The sequence below is a fragment of the Schistocerca serialis genome, chromosome 2, assembly GCF_023864345.2.
Source record: "Schistocerca serialis cubense isolate TAMUIC-IGC-003099 chromosome 2, iqSchSeri2.2, whole genome shotgun sequence".
Taxonomy (NCBI): domain Eukaryota; kingdom Metazoa; phylum Arthropoda; class Insecta; order Orthoptera; family Acrididae; genus Schistocerca; species Schistocerca serialis.
Window position 1 is genome coordinate 123,947,284 of NC_064639.1, and position 27,310 is coordinate 123,974,593.

The 27,310-nt window shown below is 44.1% G+C and overlaps 1 long non-coding RNA gene across 1 annotated transcript; it reads left to right on the top strand.

The window, feature by feature from the left end:
- Positions 1-3,021: 3,021 nt before the first annotated feature.
- On the top strand, positions 3,022-25,442 carry LOC126455457 (uncharacterized). Its single transcript, XR_007585326.1, has 3 exons — positions 3,022-3,251; positions 15,060-15,339; positions 25,309-25,442. It is a non-coding gene; the product is annotated as an uncharacterized LOC126455457 (long non-coding RNA).
- The last annotated feature ends 1,868 nt before the right edge of the window (positions 25,443-27,310 follow it).

The following is a 27,310-nucleotide window of genomic DNA, read 5'->3' on the forward strand; positions in this document are numbered from 1 at the left end:
GACCACTTTCCCCAAAACTGGCGCTTTGCAGTTGATTGTGGATCAAGGTATATTACAGGAATTTCACCGGAAACAATTTCAAATAATTTTTTCATTCATTATTTTTTTTTAATTCACTCACGAGACATACAATTATTAGACGAATAAGGACAACGTTATTTCAATAGAAGCTTGAAAACATTCGTGTAATAATCTTCTACGGACATGGGAAGATAAATGAAAAACAAAAATAAAAATAATAATCGGATTTCGAACACGGGGCGCGAAAGTGCGAAGCCGCGACGCTAACGACTCCGCCATTGTTTCGTTTGAGCTCTTTGCTCACTAAAAGGCACATAAAGCATCTTGTAAGCTTTTACTGTCGTTTCCTCAGAAACGGTGGAGTATCTACGAATAAACCCAGACACGGGCTCGCTTCTTTTGATCAATCCTCTACTGAGCGAAATTTCTGTGAAATCTGGTTGTCATGTTCTCCTCGTAAATGAATATGAAGTGCTGCTGATCGGTACCGTGTTTACAGACGACAACAGATTGGTTTTCTCACGAGAAGAAACGCAGCTAAATTTGATTGACTATTTCACAGTCTAGTGGAATGGTGAAGTAATATGAACTCTAAGATCAAGAAGGTATTACCGTGGGTCCTCGAATGTCACGACGGGAGACGTTGCAGCAATGGACGATCGGTAGTCAAAGAAGAGGCAAGCCTCATTCTGTTTTCTCTTGTCGCTGTCGAAGTATAGGACTGCGCCTTGGGCCATCAACCGCACAGACGCCGGGCTGTCTGCCGCCTCTCATGTTTACAAACGGCAAGTCGCTGCATGTTCTCCGACCTTGGGCCGCCCCTTCGTGCAACCGCCATAGAGGCGAGTATGTGTGTTCGCAGCCCGTGTTCCAAAAACGATCAGCTTAGAGAAAGAAGCGGGGACCCTTTATGCAGGATCCACCCATCATTTGGCAGGACAATGCTTGGGCGTATATGGCGTAACTTGTGACTGATTTATTGGATCGATGGGGCTGGGAAGTGCTGTACCTTCCGCCACACCCCACTGACTTAGGCTTTTGTGACTTCAGCTGGATGCTTTAGTTGAAGGAAGCACTTCATGGGATACGCTTCAGAGCTATTACAGAGATTCGCTTGGGCAGTAGACTGCACCATTCGAACTATCAAGACATCTGGCGCTACTAAGGCTGTCCTATGATTTCCACATGTGTTTTATACACACTGCTGGAGACTACCGTGAAGAACAGTCAAACTTTGAAAGATGTATCTATCTTGTGTAAGTTGTAAATAAGCAGTTATCACTATATAAGTTCCAACCATACTATCTTTCTGAGAATTTCGAACATCTTGCACAATTTTACATTGTCGAAAGCTTTTTCTAGGTCGATGATCCTATGAACGGCTCTTAATTTTTCTTCTGCAACGTTGGAATTGTCTGACTGATGATTTTACTTTTTCTAAAAGCCAAAGTGATTGTTGTGTTGGCAGAAGAGCCAACACCGTGTTACTAGAGGAGGCCGAAATGCACGCGTTTTAGCTCATGCAGGCTGGCGTGAGGGGGGAAGAACTATACTGATGTGAGGTCTGGAACATGACAAGGAATTAGAATTCAGAAAGCGGACGTCATTAGTTTGATACTTAACTTTAATTCATTAATGATGAACGTCGCTCTTGACGGTACATGATTCACAATATTATCTGTTAGTAACTGAATATGGGGCCTTGCTAGGTCGTAGCAAATGACGTAGCTAAAGGGTCGTCTCTGCAAATGAGAGCGTATGTAGTCAGTGAACCATCGCTAGCAAAGTCGGCTGTACAACTGGGACGAGTGCTAGGGAGTCTCTCTGGACTAGACCTGCCGTGTGGCGGCGCTCGGTCTGCAATCGCTGATAGTGGCGACACGCCGGTCCGACGTATACTAACGGACCGCGGCCGATTTAAAGGCTACCACCTAGCAAGTGTGGTGTCTAGCGGTGACACCACAGTGATCGTCATCTGATACTCGAATTTTGATTTTAATCCTTCTGTATATTATTCTTACTTCACATTAGATAATTAAAATCGGAGCATTACCTCATCTAAACACATTTGCGGTATCGACCCTGACACTGTTGAAGAAACCATCCAGGCAGCAATTTACTGAGGCCAGCGAAAACTTAAGACCTGATTGACCGGATGGGTATTTGAATCTCGCTCCTTCAGAAGATGACGCTTTACCAGTATTTGGATCTCGCTCCATCTGAAGATGACCCTTATTCAATACGCCATTGTATTGCGTCGTTACGACTTTTTTAACTACTACATAGATATTTTAGCTTCATTTGAACACAAATTTGTTCGTTGCAAGTTTCCCAATTTTCGAATAATTGTGTAAGTACATACAGGAAATGATGTGAATAAATTGCAACCACATAAGATAATCTGAATACAGTAATTTTGTTCTCTTGAAACGTGGGAAATAGCAACTAAAAGAGCCATACATTCTCTACATCGATTCGACGTTTCATTCATGCTGATGATTCGCAAAATCACGGTACTGGTTGCCTCAAAAAGATATTCTCAATTTACTTTTTCCAAAACTGTTTATTTGTTACTATTTTAGACCATCAGACTCTCCGGGATACAAACTAGCATTTCGAAACAAGCGGTTTTCTTACTATCTACTTTCTTCATTGTCCTACAGCTGCACAAACACGGAACATTGGATCGAAATGAATACCGAAACAGGAATTTTCGATCCTGTTGATCTCGAACAATGTGGTCGACTTGATGTATTACGTCGATTTGCATGCGTGTTTTGTTTCCCCTATGACGGAAGAACACAAAATGCTGCTGCGAACGAAGTTGGCCACGTAGTTTCTCAGTTCACCGATAGAGTCCGCAAGTGAACACAGCTGATGCGCGCAGTGTCTAGTAGTACGTCTGACAGCCACATGAGCGCGTCCGAAACAGGCACATTACTTGGGAATTGTTTTGCTTGCTATTACGTGTGTTTCGCGGTGACGAGATGCTCATTGTAGTCGGCATGAAGTACGCTCTGGTTCTGTTTGTTCAAATCGAACTAAAACGAGTACGATGAAAGCGTCAAGTCTTTGGGGAAGACTAACAGAAGTGAAACCAGTGTGTCTCATCGATTTGTCCGTCAACTTGTTCAGCTGTGGAAGACATTCGCGGGTAGACGTTTCCTCGACATGTATGAAACCCTGTTTCGGAGATGACGACAAGTAACATTTAAATCTAGCGTCTCGTGGTGAGGAGGATCGAATTTTTATTGAAAATAGTTTGCATGTGAACTCAGAGAAGAAACACGCACCTCGTCTGATAGTAGTTAGTAGAAGTTTTGCGCACTTTTCATTCATTCAAGGGACTGTTATTGCTACGTCCATCTGATGTTCGTCACGCTTAAAGATTAATGTAAACATTTCTTTTCAGGATGAGTATAATCATTATCTCTTTTTAAATTCAGATTTTAGGTGAGTAATGTTTTGCTGTAATCTTCGTCAAAACAGAAATACTTAAACAAACAAAAACTGCAAAAAATGTAAAATAATTAAATTTGGTTCAAACTGCATTTTTGTGCGCAACGTAGATGCACATATCCTTTAGATCAAAAACTGACAAAGAAGTAGACGGTTAAAGAAATAAATAAAGCATCCTATTTGCGGATGTAGATTACACAGAAAAAGATATTTAGGAGCGATGATGTCATAAAAAGTATCCTCAGTACTGTTATACATACCGTGTGGCTCAGTCGTGCATCGTAGATAAAACTGACAGCATTGCAGATTGTTCATTTCTGTTGTCTACAGTATGTGGCTATTATATATCTGAAGCACGACATACCCACAAAGATACATGAGAGGGCAAATGCCTCCCTTTTCAATGAAATTTAGAAGACGTTATTACTTCAACGTCAGAGCGGACGCAGCCAGAACATATAATACACATAGACTACAATAGAAGCAAGTGTGCCAAGAGCCGTCTATTGTGCAAACTCTAACTATGGAAGAATATTACATGAACACGACTGGGAAGCAGCTGAAGTTATATAATTTAATTGTACGTCAGTGTTGACCACAAATATTTTATTAATTTCCATCAAAAGGACATGAACATGAACTCGTCAGTGTTATCGGTACAAATCATTGCACTTATGATGTATCGTCATCATTAACGAGGTAATTCGTATCGAAATGCTTTTTAAATTGGCCAGTCGAAAAATCACTTTATAAAATTAATAAAATATTTGTGGTCAAGACAAACATATAATTAAATTGTTTCTCACAATTATTTTGTCATTCTCCACAAAACTAGTGTGAATTGCAACCCCACCCCTGTATACGCTCTTGTTATGAAACACAAAATGAAACTTTGCGCAACATCTGATGTGACGCTATGTAATACTGTGGTGCACAGCTTGATGATGAACTACGAAGTTCGGAATGCTTCGTGTGTGCTTGTCACAGATGTCTGGTGTCATTTAGAAGCGAATTACCAAGCGAAGTTTGGCCTTATCCGCTTCAAATATTTGCAGCGCGATTGTAGCCTTGCTGTATGAGCCATGGGCTTGCTCTGTTATCGCGTTCTCTGATGGGTAATAAATCACTCAAGACGAAAGGAAAGAATCCTTCAGTAGTATTACTGTATTCTACGAACCTGAAGCAGCCAAGGCGGTTCAGGAACATTTTTCCACACAAGCGACTTATCACTGTCCCCTCCCCACCCTCTCCACCTATACATCAGTTGCCTTTCCTTGCGATTTCGGTAGCACCTTTAAAAATGATTATAGAAATGGTTTACCTTTTCATAAGTATTACATTTACATAGATACTCCTCTGTAATAGAAATAAATGTCTGAATCTTAGTAGAGTGTTAAATATCTAATGACGAAATAATTCCTTTCAATTTAAGTTAAAAGTAGAGGTCGTTAAAAGCTTTTGATGAAAACAGGAGGAACTAGACCAACATTATTGTTCTAGCTTGAATGCAAATGCCCTATCTATTTAATTGAGATGGCCGTGCGGTTAAAGCCGCTGCAGTCTGGAACCGCAAGACCGCTACGGTCGCAGGTTCGAATCCTGCCTCGGGCATGGATGTTTGTGATGTCCTTAGGTTAGTTAGGTTTAACTAGTTCTAAGTTCTAGGGGACTAATGACCTCAGCAGTTCAGTCCCATAGTGCTCAGAGCCATTTTTTATTTTATTGAGAACTTAGAATCAAAATATGAAATTTCTGTTATTTTTTAACTTAATAATAGAACTTTTTAATCCTGTAATTTCCATTTTTTTCACTTTGAAACAGAAGAAGTGGGACAGAAATCCAAAAACATTATGTAATTCTATATGACTTTTTAAACAGCAAACACTGCATAAGGTATATGTTACAAGTGAAATGGTTCAAATGGCTCTGAGCACTATGCGACTTAACTTCTGAGGTCATCAATCGCCTAGAACTTAGAACTAATTAAACCTAACGAACCCAAGGACATCACACACATCCATGCCCGAGGCAGGATTCGAACCTGCGACCGTAGCGGTCGCTCGGGTCCAGACTGTAGCGCCTAGAACCGCACAGCCACTCCGGCTGGCGTTACATGTGAAGAAACCTTTCCAGTAAGTAGTTAAATTTCGGAACAGTTGCCATAAAAGTGTTTAAAAATTGATAAAAAAGGTCAAAATTTTTACGTGCACTGCTTAAAAGAAAAACATAAATTTGTGTGTGGTGCGCAACAGAAACATGCTGTTCTAGTAATGATGTCATATATAATTCCTACCGTTGTACAGGATATGTACTAACCATTTTTCAATGGGTAAAAAGATTTATAATGATTTTTTTAGCCTTTATTCGGTAAAATCTTTCTAGTTATATTAGTCTCGCTTACAATGGCCAAAGTCGTCAGACCACACTATCGTTCGAGAGAAAGTTTTAATGTAAGGTATGTCCTGAGTTCTGGAAAACTCCTTTCCCCACTAGCTACAGGAAAGTTACAAGAGGATTCGGAAAAAGAATTGCAAAACGTGTCAATATTTTTGTAACATAAGAGAACTTAGTGGAGAACTTCCGGGATCAAGAATGGGTGCTAAGATCGAAGCTTCATCGTTCGGTGGAATTTGAATACAATTGGACATGGAATTAATTGAAAATTTTGCATTTGAGATATATTTATGCAGACTGGGACAGTATTTGGTATTGAAATCAGTGAATGTTTACAAACACATATTTGCAGTTATCTGGCAAACGGTTCGTTTGCAAACCAGTATACAGGGTGTAAATTTTAAGTTGACAAACCAGAATAACTCGAAAAATAAGCTTCACACGAAAAAATGTGTAGAATCCAAAGTTGATTATTTTCGAGGGGGACATTAGACCGCTACCCCAGCCCCCTGGGGGTGGGGCGGGAGGCAACTTTAAATTTTCAAATTGGAACCCCCATTCTTTATTGCAGAATAAGATTCTACATAAAAAATATGTACATTTTGTCTTAAACATTTGCTTTGATTCTTGGTAGTTGGCGCTGTAATTCAAGAAAACCCATGTTCTCATTTTTGCGTTGAAAATGGTTACGGATAAATAAAAAATACGTATTTACTTCGTAAATTTTGATTCGCTAAAACTAAAACTCTCTCTCTCTATCCATAGGGTAGGGTTTGAGAGAGAGGAATTAGAGTTTTACAAATGTTCACCCAAATATTAATTTTTCCCGCAGATTCGGATAAGTTTTGTTCGTTCGTGGTCAACATTTGTTAAACACTAATTCCTCTCTCTCAAACCCCACCCTGTGGGTAGAGAGGGAGAGTTTTATTTTTAGCGAATCAAAATTTACGAAGTAAATAAGTATTTTTTATCTATCCGTAACCATTTTCCACGCAAAAATGAGAACATGGATTTTCTTGAATTACAGCGCCAACTACCAAGAATCAAAACAAATGTTTAAGACAATATGTTCGTGGTTTTTTTATGTAGAATCTGATTCTGCAATAAAAAATGGGGGTACCATTTGAAATTTTAAAGTTGCCTCCCACCCCATTCCCAGGGGGCTGGGGTTGCGGGCTAATTTTAGCACCAGAAGATGTCCCCTACGAAAATAATCAACTTTGGGTTTCACACTTTTTCATGTGAAGCTTATTTTTCGAGTTATTCTGGTTTGTCAACTCAAAATTTACACCCTGTATACTAGAACGTCTTTTCTTTTATTACGCTTCCCGTGAGACCCACATTCCGAACTGTCCACAGTCACGTACGTGATGTTCCTAACAGATATTTGCCCGTCCACTCATTACTCGCTTCCACTAAAGTGACGATTCCCGTGAGAATCGTTCGAGTCCCGGTCGGGGCACATATTTTCAGCTGTCCCCATCTAGGTATATCAACAACACCTGTCGGCATCTGAGGGTTTCAATCAACTATCATTTAATCTAGAGAAGCTGCACGGTTATCAATGGCACCTGTTCTTTCGAGAACAGTTACTATCTTCATATATAGTTAAATGGCTACCCGGCCATTGACCTCCGTCTGTGCGAATACACACAGGTTGTCCGAACTCTTACGGGACTCGTCACCTTAGCAGGCGCCAGTAATGAGTGGATGGGCGAATATCTATAATGAACATCACGTATGTGATTGTGAACAATTGGGAATGTGGGTCCCACGGGAGGCGTGCAAGGGGTAAGTCCCTGCAGTCGCGCTATTCATCTGTGTCCTCGATGGCTCAGATGGACGACGGCACGGTAGCTCAGCATGTTCGGTCAGAGAGCCTGTTGGCCTCTGTAATAAAAAACCTGAGTGGATCAACAAACGAACTTGAACGGATGTCATATGACGTTCGCAACGACCAGACACAACGAAAAAAAAAAAAGAAAAAAGTTAGATAGAGCGTCTGCCATGTAAGCAGGAGATCCCGGCCGGGTTCGAGTCCCGGTCGGGGCACACACTTTCAGCAGTACCCATCGAGGTATATCAACAACGCCTGTCGGCAGCTGAGGGTTTCAATCAATTATCATTCACCAATTCTTTCACTCTTCATTTCTAGTTAAGTCAGTGCTTTATTTTCGAGGATCGTATGTTAACGAGACCTGAAATGGTAAATTTCCTTTTTCCTCACTGAATCAGTAAACAGACTTATTTTCACTTTCTTGCGCCAGTTTGAGAACTAGTGTATTTGTAGGTAATAGGCACACAACGGTCGATGTTTTCCAGACGTTTAGAAAGTCGTTTGCAATTTCATGTTAGGCAAGTAGAACGTCAGATGAGCTTAATCCTGCATTGCTTCCTGGTCATAAAAACATGGTGTTAAGGAGGAATGGTGAATATTTTAGTGATTGATGTGTAGGAAAATTAAGGGTGAAGAAAGTGGTGTAACTATAAGAGGGACTTTTAATGGATGCACGGCTACCTCTGTTTGGTTGATATGCAGAAGATATCTCACAATGGTAATGAATAGAAGAACAACTACCGAAGCAAGCCATTACTCAAAACACAGCAGTTTTAAATCAGTTTTCAGAAGGTCGAGCGACACCAAATTCCGTGAACTCTTCAGCTCTAATCGTGTCTTTTGAATACATATTTGTGTACGTTTACAAGGATAGTACCACTCGTAATGCGAGCAAGTATTTATTCCATGGACTTACCTTCATCTTTCTGGAATTTGCTTTCCATTTTCCATTCAGTACCACTGATAAAAATCCAGCGGACTAACATATGTCAACATTGGTAGACACTGAACATGGTTAATTTATCGGTCTGAGTGAATGGTTCCAATAAATTTCGTTAATGTGGAATGTGTAGAGGTCCCGTCACGCTGAAAAAACGTGCCCCATTTGTTAGTCGAAGTAATCGCTTCCAGTACCAAAGACAATTCACTTTGCAGCAAGTATCAATACATGAACGCTGTCAGGAGATTCGGTAACATATAAAGTAAATCTTTGCTCAACACGTATGTTGACTTCAACACCACAGAGGATTATTGGGCATGGTGTGCCGACTCACTGGCGTTAACTCAGTACGCGATTGGTTAAAGGACGTTGTACGTGACAGCTGGATTTGTCTCCAAGCCCACCGATCTGACGCCATGTGATTTTTTATCTTTGCGAGCTCAGAAAAGATCACGTGTATGTGCCCAGATGATCTACTAGACTTACGAAGCAGGATTGAAGTAGTTGTTGCAACAAGTACTTCAGACAGAGTGATCAAAAAATGGTTCAAATGGCTCTGAGCACTACGGCACTTAATTCTGAGGTCATCAGTCCCCTAGAACTCAGAACTACTTAAACCTAACTAACCTAAGGACATCACACACATCCATGCACGAGGCAGGTTTCGAACCTGCGACAGTAGCCGTCGCGCGGTTCCAGACTGTAGCGCCTAGAACCGCTCGGCCACTCCGGCCGGCAGAGTGATCAGAGTTTGGGAAGAGCTCACCTATCGACTAAATATGTGCCGTGTGCCATGTGGTGCTCACACAGAACTCTTGTAACAAATACGTTTTGAGTTACTCTTTCATTTGATATATTAATTATATTTGCCAATTGAAAGTAATAAGTGCTACAAAGTCTAAATCCCCAAATTCATTCAGGACACCCGGTATAACTATCTCTCTCTCTCTCGCTCGAAATGTGCACTCAAATATTTATCCAATACGCCTTACTTGTCCCGTGACCGTCACGACGCGGTTTATGGTTATTCTCGCGACACGCCACACCAATGAAGACTATTCTTTCTCAAATAATTCACCGATACGTAGCAGTCACCACAATTCTAAATTACAGGGTTATTACAAATGATTGAAGCGATTTCACAGCTCTACAATAACTTTATTATTTGAGATATTTTCACAATGCTTTGCACACACATACAAAAACTCAAAAAGTTTTTTTAGGGATTCACAAATGTTCGATATGCGCCCCTTTAGTGATTCGGCAGACATCAAGCCGATAATCAAGTTCCTCCCACACTCGGCGCAGCATGTCCCCATCAATGAGTTCGAAAGCATCGTTGATGCGAGCTCGCAGTTCTGGCACGTTTCTTGGTAGAGGAGGTTTAAACACTGAATCTTTCACATAACCCCACAGAAAGAAATCGCATGGGGTTAAGTCGGGAGAGCGTGGAGGCCATGACATGAATTGCTGATCATGATCTCCACCACGACCGATCCATCGGTTTTCCAATCTCCTGTTTAAGAAATGCCGAACATCATGATGGAAGTGCGGTGGAGCACCATCCTGTTGAAAGATGAAGTCGATGCTGTCGGTCTCCAGTTGTGGCACGAGCCAATTTTCCAGCATGTCCAGATACACGTGTTCAACCGTTTCTTCGCTCACTGCAGGCCGACCCGTTGATTTCCGCTTACAGAGGGATCCAGAAGCTTTAAACTGCGCATACAATCGCCGAATGGAGTTAGCAGTTGGTGGATCTTTGTTGAACTTCGTCCTGAAATGTCGTTGCACTGTTATGACTGACTGATGCGAGTGCATTTCAAGCACGACATACGCTTTCTCGGCTCCTGTCGCCATTTTGTCTCACTGCGCTCTCGAGCGCTCTGGCGGCAGAAACCTGAAGTGCGGCTTCAGCCGAACAAAACTTTATGAGTTTTCCTACGTATCTGTAGTGTGTCGTGACCGTAAGTCAATGAATGGAGCTACAGTGAATTTACGAAATCGCTTCAATCATTTGTAATAGCCCTGTACACACTTCCGTGGTAGATTCTTTAATCGTGTCATCAGGTACAGTGATTCACGTTTTGCAGCCACGACGTCTGTACTGCACGTGACGCATTCCACGGAAGCTAACCCACTACTCCCGACAATCGCGCACTGCGCTCTCCAGAGAGGCGACAATCGATACTGCCGCGGGATGGACAGCGATACTACGATATGCTTACAAGGAATTCACGGACCTAGCGTTGTGTGCGTTCTCTAGGTGTGCAGTTTTCCCTGCTTAAGAGTATGTTTGGTCAGTTATGCTTCCACCTATAATTGTGTACGCAATTTCCCACATTTAGAATGAAGATATTGTTCTGCTGTCTTCAGTTTCCGCGCAGTCGTATGGCGATCATGAGTGTCTCCAGGATGTTCTTGAGGCTGAATTCACTGGGCATGGCTACGGTGTGTGTGTATCATGGAACATCGCTTATGATTCGTGAAACCTTGCTGTGAATGATCTGCGGGTGGCGCAAATGCGTTGCAGCCGAATCTACATCTACATCTTCATCTACGAGGTGCATTCAAGTTCTAAGGCCTCCGATTTTTTTTCTCCGGACTGGAAAGAGATAGAAACATGCGCATTGTTTTAAAATGAGGCCGCGTTCACTGTCAGTACGTCCCAGAGATGGCAGCACCGTATGGCAGATGGAGTTTTACCGCCAGCGGCGAGAATGAGAACTGTTTTAAATACTTAAAATGGCGACGTTTTCCTTACTTGAACAGCGTGCAATCATTCCTTTTCTGGATTTGCGTGGTGTGAAACCAATTGAAATTCACCGACAGTTGAAGGAGACATGTGGTGATGGAGTTATGGATGTGTCGAAAGTGCGTTCGTGGGTGCGACAGTTTAATGAAGGCAGAACATTGTGTGACAACAAACCGAAACAACCTCGGGCTCGCACAAGCCGGTCTGACGACATGATCGAGAAAGTGGAGAGAATTGTTTTGGGGGATCGCCGAATGACTGTTGAACAGATCGCCTCCAGAGTTGGCATTTCTGTGGGTTCTGTGCGCACAATCCTGCATGACGACCTGAAAATGCGAAAAGTGTCACCCAGGTGGGTGCCACGAATGCTGACGGACGACCACACGGCTGCCCGTGTGGCATGTTGCCGAGCAATGTTGACGCGCAACGACAGCATGAATGGGACTTTCTTTTCGTCGTTTGTGACAATGGATGAGACGTGGATGCCATTTTTCAATCCAGAAACAATGGAAGCACACAGATTCACCGCCACCAAAAAAATTTCGGGTAACCGCCAGCGCTGAAAAAATGATGGTGTCCATGTTCTGGGACAGTGAGGGCGTAATCCTTACCCATTGCGTTCCAAAGGGCACTACGGTAACAGGTGCATCCTACGAAAATGTTTTGAAGAACAAATTCCTTCCTGAACTGCAACTAAAACGTCCAGGAAGGGCTGCGCGTGTGCTGTTTAACCGAGACACCGCACCCGCACATCGAGCTAACGTTACGCAACAGTTTCTTCGTGATAACAACTTTGAAGTGATTCCTCATGCTCCCTACTCACCTGACCTGGCTCCTAGTGACTTTTGGCTTTTACCAACAATGAAAGACACTGTCCGTGGCCGCACATTCACCACCCGTGCTGCTATTGCCTCAGCGATTTTCCAGTGGTCAAAACAGACCCCTAAAGAAGCCTTCGCCGCTGCCATGGAATCATGGCGTCAGCGTTGTGAAAAATGTGTACGTCTGTAGGGCGATTACATCGAGAAGTAACGCCAGTTTCATCGATTTCGGGTGAGTAGTTAATTGGGAAAAAAAATCGGAGGCCTTAGAACTTGAATGCACTTCGTACGTGGATGCTCTGCAAATCACCCTTAAGTGCCTGCCAGTGGACTCATCGAACCGCCTTCACAACAATTATTTGTTATTCCACTCTCGAACATCGCGTGGAAAAAACGAAAACCTGTATCTTTCCATGCGAATTCTGATTTCCCTTATTTTATTATGACAATCGTTTCTCCCCTTGTAGGTCGGTCTCAACACAATATTTTCGTATTCGGAGGAGAAAGGTGGTGATTGAAATTTTATGAGAAGATACCACCGCACCTAGAAACGCCTTAGTTTTAATGATGTTCACCTGAAATCCTGTATCGTGTCAGTGATGCTCTCTCCCCTCTTCCTCGATAATACCAAACCTGCTGCTCTTCTTTGCACTTTCTCGGATGTACAGCGTTAATCCTGTCTGGTAAGACACCCACGGTGTGCAGCAGTACTCCAAAAGAGAACGGGCAAGCGTAGTGTAGGCAGTCTCTTTAGTAGACAGTAGTGCATTTACTAGACCACAGAATTTCATGACATCATCCAAATGAAATGCTACGTTCTTCTCCAGTCTCTTGGACAGTCAGTCTTCGACTGGCACGCACAATTTCGTTGACGTTCCTGAACTGAACGTCATGGTAGACGTCGAAGGGCGTCCTGAACGAGGGTTATCTTTAATTTCTGTCCAACCATTTTCAAACCATGTGAACCATTCGTCACATCAAGTACGGCTTAAACACTGATCACTGTAGGCTTCCTGCACCATTTGGGGTGTGTCTCTGTAAACGTTTTCTTGAGTTTCAAGCAAAATTAATTGCAGACTGTGCTATTTCGAAATTCGCAAACTGTCCGACACAACGTTCTACTCAGTACAGCACTGAAGAATAACCAACAGACATAAAAACGAAACTTCCGACTGTTACACATTAATCACAGGCGTGTGCAGTGATACCAACCGCATTTCGCTCCGAAACACCATCAGCGAGAAACTGCGAATGTTCCGGAATTTTTTGAAGAGACCTCGTATGTACACTCATGCTCATAAATCAAGGATAACTGCAGAATGTGGTTCCGCACAACATGGGACTACATAAAACTGGCGCTAATAGCATAGGCACATAGGGAACATACACGACACAGTCCACGGATTGGTGATAAGTTGAGAAAACCGTCCGGAAACACATGTGCTACAAAACGCCAGTGCTTCCTGCGCATGTACCCCGACATCAATATGGGAAATGATCACCACGCACACGTACACAGGCCGCACAACGGGTTGGCATACTCTGCATCAGGTGGTCGAGCAGCTGCCAGTGCCTGTCGGAGCTCCTGAAGTGTTCTAGGGGTTTGAAGACGTGCAGGGAGAGCATCGCAGACGTGCTCGATGGGGTTTAGGTCTGGAGAACAGGCAGGCCACTCCATTCGCCTGATATCTTCTGTTTCAAGGTACTCCTCCACGATGGCAGCTCGGTGGGGCCGTGCGTTATCATCCATCAGAAGGAAGGTGGGACCCACTGCACCCCTGAAAAGGCAGACATACCGGTGCAAAATGACGTCCCGATACACCTGACCTGTTACAGTTCCTCTGTCAAAGACGTGCAGGGGTATACGTGCACCAATCATAATCCCACTCCACACCATCAAACCACCACCTCCATATAGGTCCCTTTCAAGGACATTAATGGGGTGGTATCTGGTTCCTGGTTCACAAGACATGAAAACCCGGCGAGAATCATTGTTCAGACTATACCTGGACTCGTCCGTGAACATAACGTGGGACCACTGTTCCATTAACCATGTACTGTGTTCTTGACACCAAGCTTTATGGGCTCTCCTGTGACCAGCGGTCAGTGGAATGCACCTTGCAGGTCTCCAGGCGAATAAACCATGTCTTGTCAGTCGTCTGTAGACTCTGTGTCTGGAGACACTGTTCCAGTGGCTGTGGTAAGGTCCCGAGCAAGGCTACATGCAGTACTCCTTTGCCGTCTGTGGGCACTGATGGTGAGATATCGGTCTTCTTGTGGTGTTGTACACTGTGGACGTCCCGTACTGTAGCGCCTGGACACGTTTCCTGTCTGCTGGAATCGTTACCATAATCTTGAGATCATACTTTGTGGCACACAGAGGGCCCTTGCTGCGACCTGCTGTGTTAGACCAGCCTCCAGTCGCCCTAGTATTCTACCCCTCATAACGTCATCAATATGTGTTCTTTGAGCCCTTTTCAACACACAGTCACCATTAGCACGTCTGGATACGTCTGCATACTTACTCGCTGTACCGTACTCTGACATGCACCAACACGCCTCTGCGTATGTGAACTGCTGCCAACGCCACCGTGCGACGACCGGAGGTCAAATGCAGCGCATGGTCATACCCCGAGTTGATTTAAACTGGCAAACCGCCCACCAGAGCGTTGTTTCACCATGTATCAGCATTATCCTTAATTTATGAGCATGAGTGTAGATGCAGATGTCTCCAGGGGATGAGTAATGTCTTGTGCGGTGTGCTGGTTCGCTGTGGCGTGTGTCCAGTAGGGTTCCTCGATCTACGTCTGCCTTTCAGTGCCGCTTTCTTTCCAGGCTGTAATGGTGCGGTGAGGCATCCTCGGCGCTAGAGGCAACAATGGCGCCGGGGAAGCAGCACTAGGTGCGTTACTGGGCAGCGGCGCGGGTTCCGAGAGAGACGGCAAAATTCCAGTGGCGGCGGAGTCCCCGTGAGAGAGACAGCAAAATTCCAGTGGCAGCGGCGTCCCCGCAGCGGAGGCGATGGAGGTCGACGATGGAGGCGACGGACACGGCGTGCAGGTGCCCCCCATGGGGCCCTGCCTGCCGCCGGAGAACGCCGACCACTCCTGGATAGGTGAGCCAACCTCTACACACCTAGCCCTGTCTGTAACCACTCCTGCGCCACTTCACCACGTGCACTAGGTCACCTGTCAGAGGCAGCGAAGGATCTGTAAGAGCTGTTGAACGGTATGGACAGTCCCTGAAGAAAGGCTACACAGAACTCTACTGACAAACTTTTGGAGGTGTAGCATGGATCAGAACCAGAAAAAAAGTCTAGTAAACATGGCCTCTAAAATACGTACCCCAAGAACTATGAGCACTTGTTGGCTAGCAGAGATGTGTTACAGATTAGAGAAGATGTACAAGTGCTCATGTCTCTCGAGGGAAGCGTTTTAGAGCCCATGCTTACTAGACTTTTTTTCTTGGATTGCTCCACAGTAACACCTCTGAAAGCTTGCGGTGAAGATCTGGTGACAAACGCACTGTCGGAATCCACCCGTCTGCTTTGATCAGTGTCATCCTCGTATGACGTCACGAGTTTACCAGGAGAAGCATGTAAGTGACATCTTATTAAATGTTATCTGTGGTTCTCTTAGTTTCTAGTGTAAAATGTGAAGTTTATTCCAAATATGTTGTGGTTTAGGAGGGTGTGTTTAGGTAGGAACTGGGAGCACACGTTAAATTGTTACTAGAGAACCGAGTAGAACCGAAGGAAAAAAAATCGAAGCACCAAGAAGGAGTTGTGTGACATAAACGAAAGTTGGTAGGCTTCAGTCTACATATGAAACATGACGTCTATTCAGATGTCGCGTCTGTCACATATAAGTGGCGGTAGTAGTTCCACTTTGAGAATTCAAATCAGCTTTGCTTTAAATACACGCTGTGATGGTCGTTAGCGTCAGTTACCTTTCAGGCTGGACGTGGTGGGTTGATGTTAGTCAAGAATGCCTTTAACATGTCACTGAGTTTGAACGAGGTCGTGTAATAGATCTACGACCATCTGAATGTTCTTTCTGTGATGCTGCAAAATGGCACGGCAGGAATGTAGCCACTGTATCATGACTGCAGTCATCACGAGAATGGACGGTAGCAAGAAGACCGCACTCCGGAAGGCCACGTGGAACTACCGAGAGGGAAGACCACCGTGTTTGGCGTATGGCTCTGGCACGTAGTGCTTCATCTGCAGCAGCAATCTGAGCAGCAGTTGGCACCACACTGACGCAACGAACTGTTAGAAATGGCTTACTTCGAGGACAGCTCCGAGCCACATGCTCAGTAGCGTGCTTTCCAATGACACCAAACCACCACCAATCGCCACTTCAGTGGTGTCAAGCGAGAGCTCATTGGAGGTCATGATGTAAATCTATTGTGTTTTCAGATGAAAGCCAGTTCTGCCTCGATGTGTTGGTTAGAAGGAGACGGTAATTTCCAAGAATGATTGCCTATCGAAGTCGCGCTGTCCAAACGATACATATCGAACGTGCGATCCTAAATCGATCATGCGACTCTGGTGGCGGGCGTTACTAGTATGTTTGCGGTGGTCGCTACAGCAACCACAAAAGAAGAACATTGTAAAGGAGACGACTTACCTTACTCGTCGTCGGTGTTGCTTTGATGTGAAAGTTCATTACGGTGGTCTGGATGGACAACTTGGAAGAGTCGAACCATGTACTCTTCCTGACACTCGTTCGTTTTCCGCACTGTCCACAATGAAATTGTAAACGGCATTTCAGCCTCGAAACTGTTCTTACGAAGTTTTACACACTTCGCACGACCACAGTCTACACAGTCCCTTCTTTCCTCGTCCGGTAGTAATCCATATTTGCGACAAAAAGTCGAACAATTTTTTACACTGGATAAACATGGAATTAGATTTTCCATGTGAGAGATCTGCTGAAGAAACGTCAAGAACACCAGACTTCCCACTCACTGACATAAATCGTCTGGGTTTCCCTAACAACCCACAAATAATTTGCGGAGGTACGTATGTAATGTAGAGCAACTAAGGGAACAACGGAAAACAGATAAAAATGACGATCACAAATAATTGATCACAACACTCGCCACCAGAGTCGCATGATCGATTTAGGATCGCACGTTCCATATGTATCGTTTGGACAGCGCGACTTCGATAGGTAATCATTCTTGGAAATTACCGAAGGAGGCCAGTGGAGGGCGTGAAACTAACCTGCCTGCGTGTTAGACATACTGGGCCTACCCCTGGAATTATGGTCTGGGGCTCGATTTAGCGTGACAGCAGGAACACTCTCATGGTCCCACGCACACTGACTACAAATTTGTATCTCAGTCTGGTGATTCGACCTGACGTGTTGCCATTGATGAACAGCATTCCGCCGGCCGGGGTGGCCAAGCGGTTCTAGGCGCTACAGTCTGGAACCGCGCGACCGCTAAGGTCATAGGTTCGAATCCTGCCTCAGGCCAATGTGTTTTGGTATCGCTGCCTCCCTTTAAGATATATGGTCAAGTTAAATATTCGATTCCAACTGTGTATTTTTTTGTACTTTTTTGTTTTTTTTTTTCTGGAGGAATTCGTGTGTGTTATTTTTTGATTACGTGGCAGCGTACTTTTAGTCTGTTTCGCCCAAAACTCCCTAATTCTCGTGGTTGCCCCGCTAGTTTGATTTCACTAAATGACTGAAGCATTTCGCGTGTCTTTATGTTTGCGGCCGTAATGTCTACGTTATGGTCGCTACCTTGAAGGACGTAAGCGGCCTGTCATTAAATGTTACCTTGGCTGTCTTAGTAACGGGTGTAAACTATGATGTTTATTCCAGATATGACACTGTGGGCCAAAGGAGTCGGGAGGGATCGGACAATGTGCTAATTCCGAGTTCTGGTTCACCCTGCATGTCAACGAAAGTAGAGCAGGGGTAATGGAATGTTATCGAACTATATCCTGTTGCACACCCATAGAGATTGTAGAGGCGCCTTATTGGATAAATTTTACTTCGGAACAAATGAGGATGTTCCAGAAAGTGAGGTGTATGAACACCTCGTGCGAAATAAATTCCATGTATAGTTAGAATAGGCGATCAGAGCTTTCGAACGCTGTCATTAGATGGAGGGCGCTGTGTTGTCGCCCATGAATGTACACTGACGAGATAGAAATTGAGACACCAAAAAATAATTAATGTTGAGTAATGAACTTTCAGGAATAAATTTGTCTATGTAACATATTTATAACATATTTAAGTGATTAACATTGCCTGTTCATAGGTTAATGGAAGCGCGAGATAAACCATTGCAGATGTGAAGTGCTGGTACATTAATAACCGAAGTAACGGCCAGAATGTTGAACGTAAGCGTCCAAACGTACATGTATTGTGTTGTGCAGGTGCCGAATCAGTTCGGAGGATGGAGTTCCATGCACTTTGCACTTGGTCGGTCAATATAGGAACGGTTAATGATGTTCGTGGATGACGCTGGAGTTGTCGTCCGATGTGTGGTCGATTGGAGACAGATCTGGTGGTCGAGCAGGCCAAGGCAATACGTTGACACTGTAGAGCGTGTTGGGCTACAACGGCGGTATGTGGGCGAGAGTTACCCTGTTGCAAAACATCTCCTGCAATGTTATTCACGAATGGCACCACGGCAGATCGAATCACCAGACTGACGCACAAATTGTAGACACTGTGCGTGGGATAACCACGATAGTGTTCCTGCTGTCAGACGAAACCGAACCCCGGACTACAACTCCAGGAGTAGGTCCAGTGCGTCTAGCACGCAGACAGGTTGTTCGCAGGTCCTCAGCTGCCATCCTCCTAACCAATATGCGGCCATCACTGGCACCGAGGCAGAAACTGCTTTCATCACGAAACACAACAGACTTCCCTGTCCTTCAAAGGGCTCTCTCTTGACAGCACAGAAAGCCGCAGATGTCGGTGGTTTAGTGTCGGTGGGATGCACGCTATAAGGTGTCTGGCTCGTAGCTGTCCTTGCATTACTGGTGTAGCCATTTTCGATCGTCCAGCTTTTGGTTTTCCTGCTACAGAACCGGTTTCACGGAATTTCGCGCTGTGGGTATCTGGAGGTCTGTCAGGGTGACGTTGGTTGAAATCCTCAACAAGACCTGTGTTCCTCTCTCGCGATCCCAAGACAATCTCAATGCTTTCAGTTTGTATCAACGTCATCACCTCTCAGGAAGAAACATTAGTCGTGACTTGAGTATGAATGAAGCTACACTCATACGAAAGACACCATTTTTTTTCTTGTGTAGTTCTTTACCTGTGTGATTCTTTTTATAACCCCGTTCCAACTTGAAAATTACAAGTCGCATCCAAGATGGAGGCACGTGAAAAGGACGGCCGTACTGGAATATAGCCTCGCAAGCAATATTCCCCCCTCCCCCTCCTCCGATCTCACCCTACTTGACGTGCGGAATTAATTTTAGTTTAGGATTTGCGATGCCACAAGTTAACAAATAGCCTCTAGTCCCCTAATGTTACATCACTGCCCGTTCCCAACTGGCCCTGGTCCATTGGCTAATGGAGATGGGTGTCTTCAACAACTGCTTACACAACATTACTGATTTACGTAATTTATTGATAATCGTTCACTGAGAAACAAGTCTTAAAACACTTCATGGAAAGGCTGGTTAAATAACTGCTAATCAGGTAATAAAATGTCGACCAGTGACACTAGCAAACAGCATCACTTCCAAATAAAAACTTACAGACTCGTAATGGTAGAAAGGTACCATACAAACTTCAAAATTCACTTTCATTTAATACGCAGATATAAAAACACATGCAAAACTCACGGTTAGCAGATCTGTCAAATTCCATTATTTATAACCCGCTGAACTACAGCGCAGAACTGACAATTTCAAATCTGTCCATTGAGTAATCCTGATAACAGCAAATTATGTTCACAAATAAGAAATATAATAACTTTATGACAACTCCCATACGGCATTGGCCACACTTTTACACAATCGTAAATTTCGTTGAAAAGTGACAGTTACTGCTCAATCTCCACACAATTAAATAAACGAACACCGCAGAAGTCACTGAAGTTTAATACACGTACCGCATTCCACTGCTTTCTTCTCCAATATCATGACATCCTAATTGTGGGCGAACATGCTACAACACAGCATGTTCGGGTTGGACCCACGCTGTCTTGTTTATCTGCCGTGCCAAAACACCCACAAACGACATCGGCCACAGCTCTCCGTAAATGTGTCTATGGAACATATTTAAACAAATTTAAGTGATAAACTTTGCCTGTTCATAGGTTAATGGAAGCGCGAGATAAACCATTGCAGATGTGAAGTGCTGGTACATTAATAACCGAAGTAACGGTCAGAATGTTGAATGCAAGCGTATTGTGTTGTGCAGGTGCCGAATCAGTTCGTAGGATGGCGTTTGATGCCTGCTGCACTTGGCATACAACTGAAGAGCCCACGGCTTCCCACAGCACCGTTGAATTCCCAAGCATCTCGGGTTCACCATCAGTTCATTTAGATAGAGTGCCAAAATTATTAATTCGCAATTCGGACCATCCGGACCCCAACACTCTGCTGTTCTGTCCTTCTCGCTCGGTACTTTCTAATCCTCCACTCCTCGTCGTCAGAGGGCCACTCGGCGCCCCCAGTGTCTCTGGCGAGGCCAACATCGACCTTAACACTCGCGACCGGAACACAATCGCGCCAAAAATCGGCACATTGACTACAATTTTTTTTATCCACTTATCATAGAGGCCGCTATGAAGGTATAGGACAATATCCCATAGACTTTCCTGGACAATTTGGTAAGGAGTCTGCCAGACTGCATTCAAAAGTATCTCCAATCAGGAGAAGGCCTAGCTGTCTCATAAAAAATGTATTATGCAAGATGACAGTAAGAAGAAACTGTTGCGTCTGCAGTGGAATCTTTTGTAATATTTTGTTTGTATTTATCAAATGAAAATACTTTTATCTTCTTTAGTTTTTTTATGACTGTAACTGACGGAAAAAATTTAGTTTCCTGTCCAGATAATATAGCAATATGCTACAATTTATTTTGATCATTGGAACTCTCTTCCCACGAAAAAAGACTTGTCATCCTGCTGCTGTCATCCACAGCAAACAAAATTCTACAGAACGGTGCTCTGATCGATTAGATTTGGCTTGTAAAAAACGCCCATTTTTCAGCACTGCTGATCATACCGACATCTTAAGGTGGAGAAGAAGTTTGTGACTGCTGGCAGTCGGGAGCCTGCCCTAAAGAAAACAGATGGCGGGCGACCTGCCCTACATGTGGCCCACTGACCCTTGGCACCATTTTTCTTAGAAAAGGGAATGACGCTGCCCGCTCGACCCCACCTCCTCCCCTGGAGTCACCGGAACTCGCCTGTTCCTTCCTCAGCTCATTACGCGACCCACACACGCAGCTGCAGAAAGATTCAAATGTTATTGCTACCACTGTGGAGAGGATTTTAAAATGGAAAACGACAGCTTAATTGTTACAGTCACTGGGGCTGCTCATAATCAGCAACGATGCATTTAATCGAAAAAGTCTCAGGTACAAATATCGAACCAAAGAAACGTAGTAAAAATGAGACGAGTCAGTCCACAACGCACCAACGCATTTCAGAGAATATGAACATATTACAAAGTAGCCCTCAAGGATCCAAAGTGAAAACACGTAGTTGAGGAGAAACACATTAGAACAAGCACTCCACATGGCCGCTGTTCATGTGAAAGCAGTCTTCAACCCCTGTCATCATTGATGCCTCTCAAAAATCCCAGGCATGTTCTGTATGCATTCACAACCATCCATTCCCGTTGTTGATCGACACTGTAAACAGGACTGGAATACTCCAAAGGTTTTTATATACCCCACACAAAAAAATCTAACAGAAACTGGGAGGCCATGGTTTTTGCGAGTCACGACCGATAGATTTACTGTCCCGGGTTCGTGCTACGTACTCATATTCTGAAATAGGCAAATGAAAGTGTGCACTGTCATGCATGTAATACACTCATGCTCATAAATTAATGATAATGCTGATATATGGAGAAACAACGCTCTGGTGGGCGGTTTGTGGGTTTAAATAACCTCGGGGTATGACCATGCGGTGCATCTGACCTGCGGTCGTCGCACGGTGGCGCTGGCAGCAGTCCACATACGCAGAGGTGTTGGTGCATGTCAGAGTACGGTGCAGCGAGTAAGTGTGTAGACGTTTTCAGACGTGCTATCGGTGACTGTTTTGAAAATGTCTCAAAGAACACATATTGATGACGTTATGAGGAGTAGAATACTAGGGCGACTGGAGGCTGATCAGACACAACAGGTCATAGCACGGGCCCTCCGTATACCACAAAGTGTGATCTCAAGATTATAGCAACGATTCCAGCAGACAGGAAACATGTCCAGGAATACAGTGCTGGACGTTCACAGTGTACACCACCACAAGAAGACAAACATCTCACCATCAGTGGCCGTAGACGGCCACCGAGTACTGCAGGTAGCCTTTCTCAGGACCTTACTGCAGCCACTGGAACAGTTGTCGCCAGACACACAGTCTACAGACGACTGAACAGGCATGGTTTATTCGCCTACAGACCTGCAAGGTGCATTCCACTGGAGAGGCCGTAAAGCCTGGTGTCAAGAACCGAGTACGTGGTCATTGGAACAGTGGTCCCATGTTACGTTCATGGACGAGTCCAGGTATAGTCTGAACAGTGATTCTCGCCGGGTTTTCATCTGGCGTGAACCAGCAACCAGATACCAACCCCCTAATGTACTTGAAAGGGACCTGCATGGATGTAGTATTTTGATGGTGTGGAGTGTGATTATGATTGGTGCACGTACACCCCTGCATGTCTTTGACAGGGGACCTGTAAGAGGGTAGGTGTATCGGGACGTCATTTTGCACCAGTATGTCCGCCTTTTCATGGGTGCTGTGGGTCCCACCTTCCTACTGATGGATGATAATGCACGGGCCCACCGAGCTGCCATCGTCGAGGATTTCCTTGAAACAGAAGACGTCAGGTGAATGGAGTGGCCTTCCTGTTCTACAAACCTAAATCCCATCGAGCATGTCTGGGATGGTTCAAACCCCTACGAGACTTCAGGAGCTCCGACAGGCACTGGTGCAAGAATGGGAGGCTATACCCCAGCTGCTGCTCGACCACCTGATCCAGAGTATACCAACCCATTGTGCGGCCTGTGTACGTGTGTATGGTGATCATATACGGTATTGTTGTCGGGGTGCATGCACAGGAAACAGGGGCGTTTTGTAGCACATGTGTTTTGGGAAGGTTTTCTCGACTTATCACCAATACTGTGGACTTACAGATCTGTGTCGCATGTGTTCGCTATGTGCCTATACAATTAGCGCCAGTTTTGTGTAGTGCCACGTTGTGTGGCACCACATTCTGCATTTCTAATTTATGGGCATGAGTGTACGAGGGCATTTCGACAAATAAAGACACAATGGCTCGCAGTCCTTAAATAAAGCATTTATTTAGAAAACTTCAGTTACATCTTATGAATTGGAATATTTGTTATTTTTCGACATAATCACCCCTGTTATTCAAACATTTGTTAAGTCAGTGCACAGGCTTTTGTCTCCCACAGTCATAGAAGGTTGCTGCGTGTTGTCAGAACCACATTTCAACTTCATCTTTGATCTCTTCATCGTCGTAGATTGATTTTCCAGCAAGATTTGACTTCAAGTAACGGAAGACATGGAAGTTGGTGGGCGCAAGGTCCGGGCTGTATGGCGGATGGTCCAATACATCCCATTTGAATTGTTTTGGTAGTGCTTTGGTTACGAGCGCTGTGTGAGGCCGAGCGTTGTCATGAAGCAAGCGGACTCCCCTTGTCAACATTCCCTTGCGTTTGTTTTGAATTGCCCTTCAAAGACGTTCCAAAGTATGGCAATATGCAGCAGCATTAATTGTCGTTCCAGGAGGCATAAATTCCAACAGAAGAATGCCTTGTCTGTCCCAAAAAACAGAAGCCGTGATTTTCTTCGCTGAAATCGACGTTTTGCATTTCTTGGCTTTTGGTGAATTCGAATGGCGCCATTGCATTGATTGTTGCTTGGATTCAAGTGCATGGTGATAAACCCACGTCTCGTCACCTGTCACAATGTGATCAAGGAACTCATCACCTGCTTCAGCATAGCGTGTGAGGAAGTCGAGTGCAGAGCCCACCCTTTTCTTTTTGTGTTCTTCCGTTAACAGTTTTGGAACCCAGCGTGCACACAATTTCCTGTACCCTAACTTGACAGTCACAACATCATAAAGAGTTGTCGTTGACATGTCCGGTATGATCTGAAGCAATTCTTTCAACGTGAGACGTCTATTCGCACGAATTGCTTCCTCCGTTCTCTGAAGAAGCGCATCAGAAATCACAGATGGCCGACCTGTTCTTTGTTCGTCATGAACATCGGCCCTACCTTACACCATTTCGTTACATTTCGTCGATTCATAATGTTCCCATGGACAGAAACAATTTCTTTCTGCATATCCACTGCTCGCTGACCTTTCGCATGAAGAAAACGTATGACGGAGCGCACTTCGCATTTGGCGGAATTCTGAATCGGCGCAGCCGTTTTAAACACGACCTGCTCCAACCAGAAGCAACGTTCAACTGCCGAACGACCGCGAGGAGAAAGCTAACGTTTCAAGGTTAACACCAGTGTTGCCAACTTGCTCGCCAAAACTCTTCTGTTCCTCTGGCGTACGGTGTATCTTTACTTTCCGAAACACCCTCGTAAATCAGTACTCTTTCACCACAGGGAAATCCATCCAGACAGCCGATTAGCTTGCACATGACTGCACTTGTACATACTTTGTATCATGGAAACCATTGCTTTCCGGGTCTATGTTTATTAGCATTATTTGCTTCTTTCATTGTTGTCTACTCCCTTTTGTTTGTACCTATAATACTCAAACCTCTGTTTAGGATAAAGTGACTTATAGCTTACATAAAGTAGGAGACTACAATTTTTGCCCAGTGATGTTATCGTGTTTCGAGAACAGTTTCCTGGCAGGAAAGTGACTAATGCATCGTGTTGTGTTGTGCAGACATAGAGGCGATGGCGAAGTGGCCGTCGCGCGAGGTGCGTAACCGGCGCGTGCTGCCGGACATGGGCACCGAGGGCGTGTGGGTGCCGTCGCCGCCCCGGAGGGTTCACCCGGACTCGTTGCCCACCATTCCAGGTGAGGCACGTTAACCTAGAAGTCTCACACAGTGTCAGCCAGGTGAACGGATGTGCTGCTAATACGCCATTGTAGACACTATGTAATATATTGTCGTTTATAAGTTTAAAGCTGGTAGATAATGTATAGATCACATTACCACTGTACGACAGATTTTGGAAAAATTTAGAGAAAAATTAGTTCTCATAGATTTAGAAAAGGCATACGTGAATGTTTGTCTTCCTTGTAGACATCTTGTTTATTTATTTATTTATTGTTCCGTGGGACCAAATTAAGGAGAAGTCTCCATGGTCATGGAACGAGTCAATACATGAAATTATAACACGATAATAGAAACAGATAAAATGAAATACAAGAAACGTATTCAGGCGACAACTCGTAAGTTTAAATAAAGAAAATCAACAATGTAACACTGGAACTTGCTTAATTTTTCAGCTCTTCCAGGAGCTCCTCGACAGAATAGAAGGAGTGAGCCATGAGGAAACTCTTCAGTTTGGGCTTAAAAGGATTTGGGCTACTGCTAAGATTTTTGAGTTCCTGTGGTAGTTTGTTGAAAATGGATGCAGCAGAATAGTGCACTCCACGTTGTTATACCGGGTGATCAAAAAGTCAGTATAAATTTGAAAACTGAATAAATCACGGAATAATGTAGATAGAGAGGTACAAATTGACACACATGCTTGGAATGACATGGTGTTTTATTAGAACCAAAAAAATTACAAAAGTTCAAAAATGTCCGACAGATGGCGCTTCATCTGATCAGAATAGCAATAATTAGCATAACAAAGTAAGACAAAGGAAAGATGATGTTCTTTACAGGAAATGCTCAATATGTCCTCCATCATTCCTCAACAATGGCTGTAGTCGAGGAATGATGTTGTGAACAGCACTGTAAAGCATGTCCGGAGTTATGGTGAGGCATTGGCGTCGGATGTTGTATTTCAGCATTCCTAGAGATGTCAGTCGATCACGATACACTTGCGACTTCAGGTAACCCCAAAGCCAATAATCGTACGGACTGAAGTTTGGGGATGTGGGAGGCCAAGCATGACGAAAGTGGCGGCTGAACACACGTTCATCACCAAACGACGCGCACAAGAGATCTTTCACGCGTCTAGCAATATGGGGTGGTTCTAATAAAACCCCATGTCATTCCAAGCATGTGTGTCAATTTTTATCTCTCTATCTACATTATTCCGTGGTTCATTAAGTTTTCAAATTTATACTGACTTTTTGATCACCCGGTACGTACCATAGATAACAAAATTTTGTACATGGCTGCACGTTCAGAGACTGTGAATAGTTACAATTGAAAGAAAAACAGCCCTCGGTCACTATTTTTAACAAATTTACCTGGTTTCAACACTGCTAAGAGTCTCTTCCTCAGAATTTAAATCAAACAATGTTCTACATTCTATAACATGGTCACAGAATTATGACTGAAACCGTATGATAGGGTATAAGTACGGAATCATCGTGAAAGACTGGCAGTACTTATATGTCATTTATAAAATAATAAATATGCCAAAAGGGCATTACTCACGAAGATATTTAAGATAAAGAAAACTGTGATGGCGAGCCACTAAGGGCTGCTCGTTACTTACGCGGTTACAGATTGCAAACGGACTGAGGTGCCCGCGTTAACAAATGCGGCCAGGTGAACATGACACTGCAACGAGCGCGCCATCTAGTAGCCGTACATACAATTAGTCTACTTCACATTGAAATATGGGCAGAAATGATTACAAATAAATGGTATTCGGTACATAATAGACAGCACTGTTTGTCTGATAGAAGTATACAACATAACATTTTGTCTACATCAAAGCTTATAACAGTAAGAGATTCTATGCGTTCCCCCTTAGAA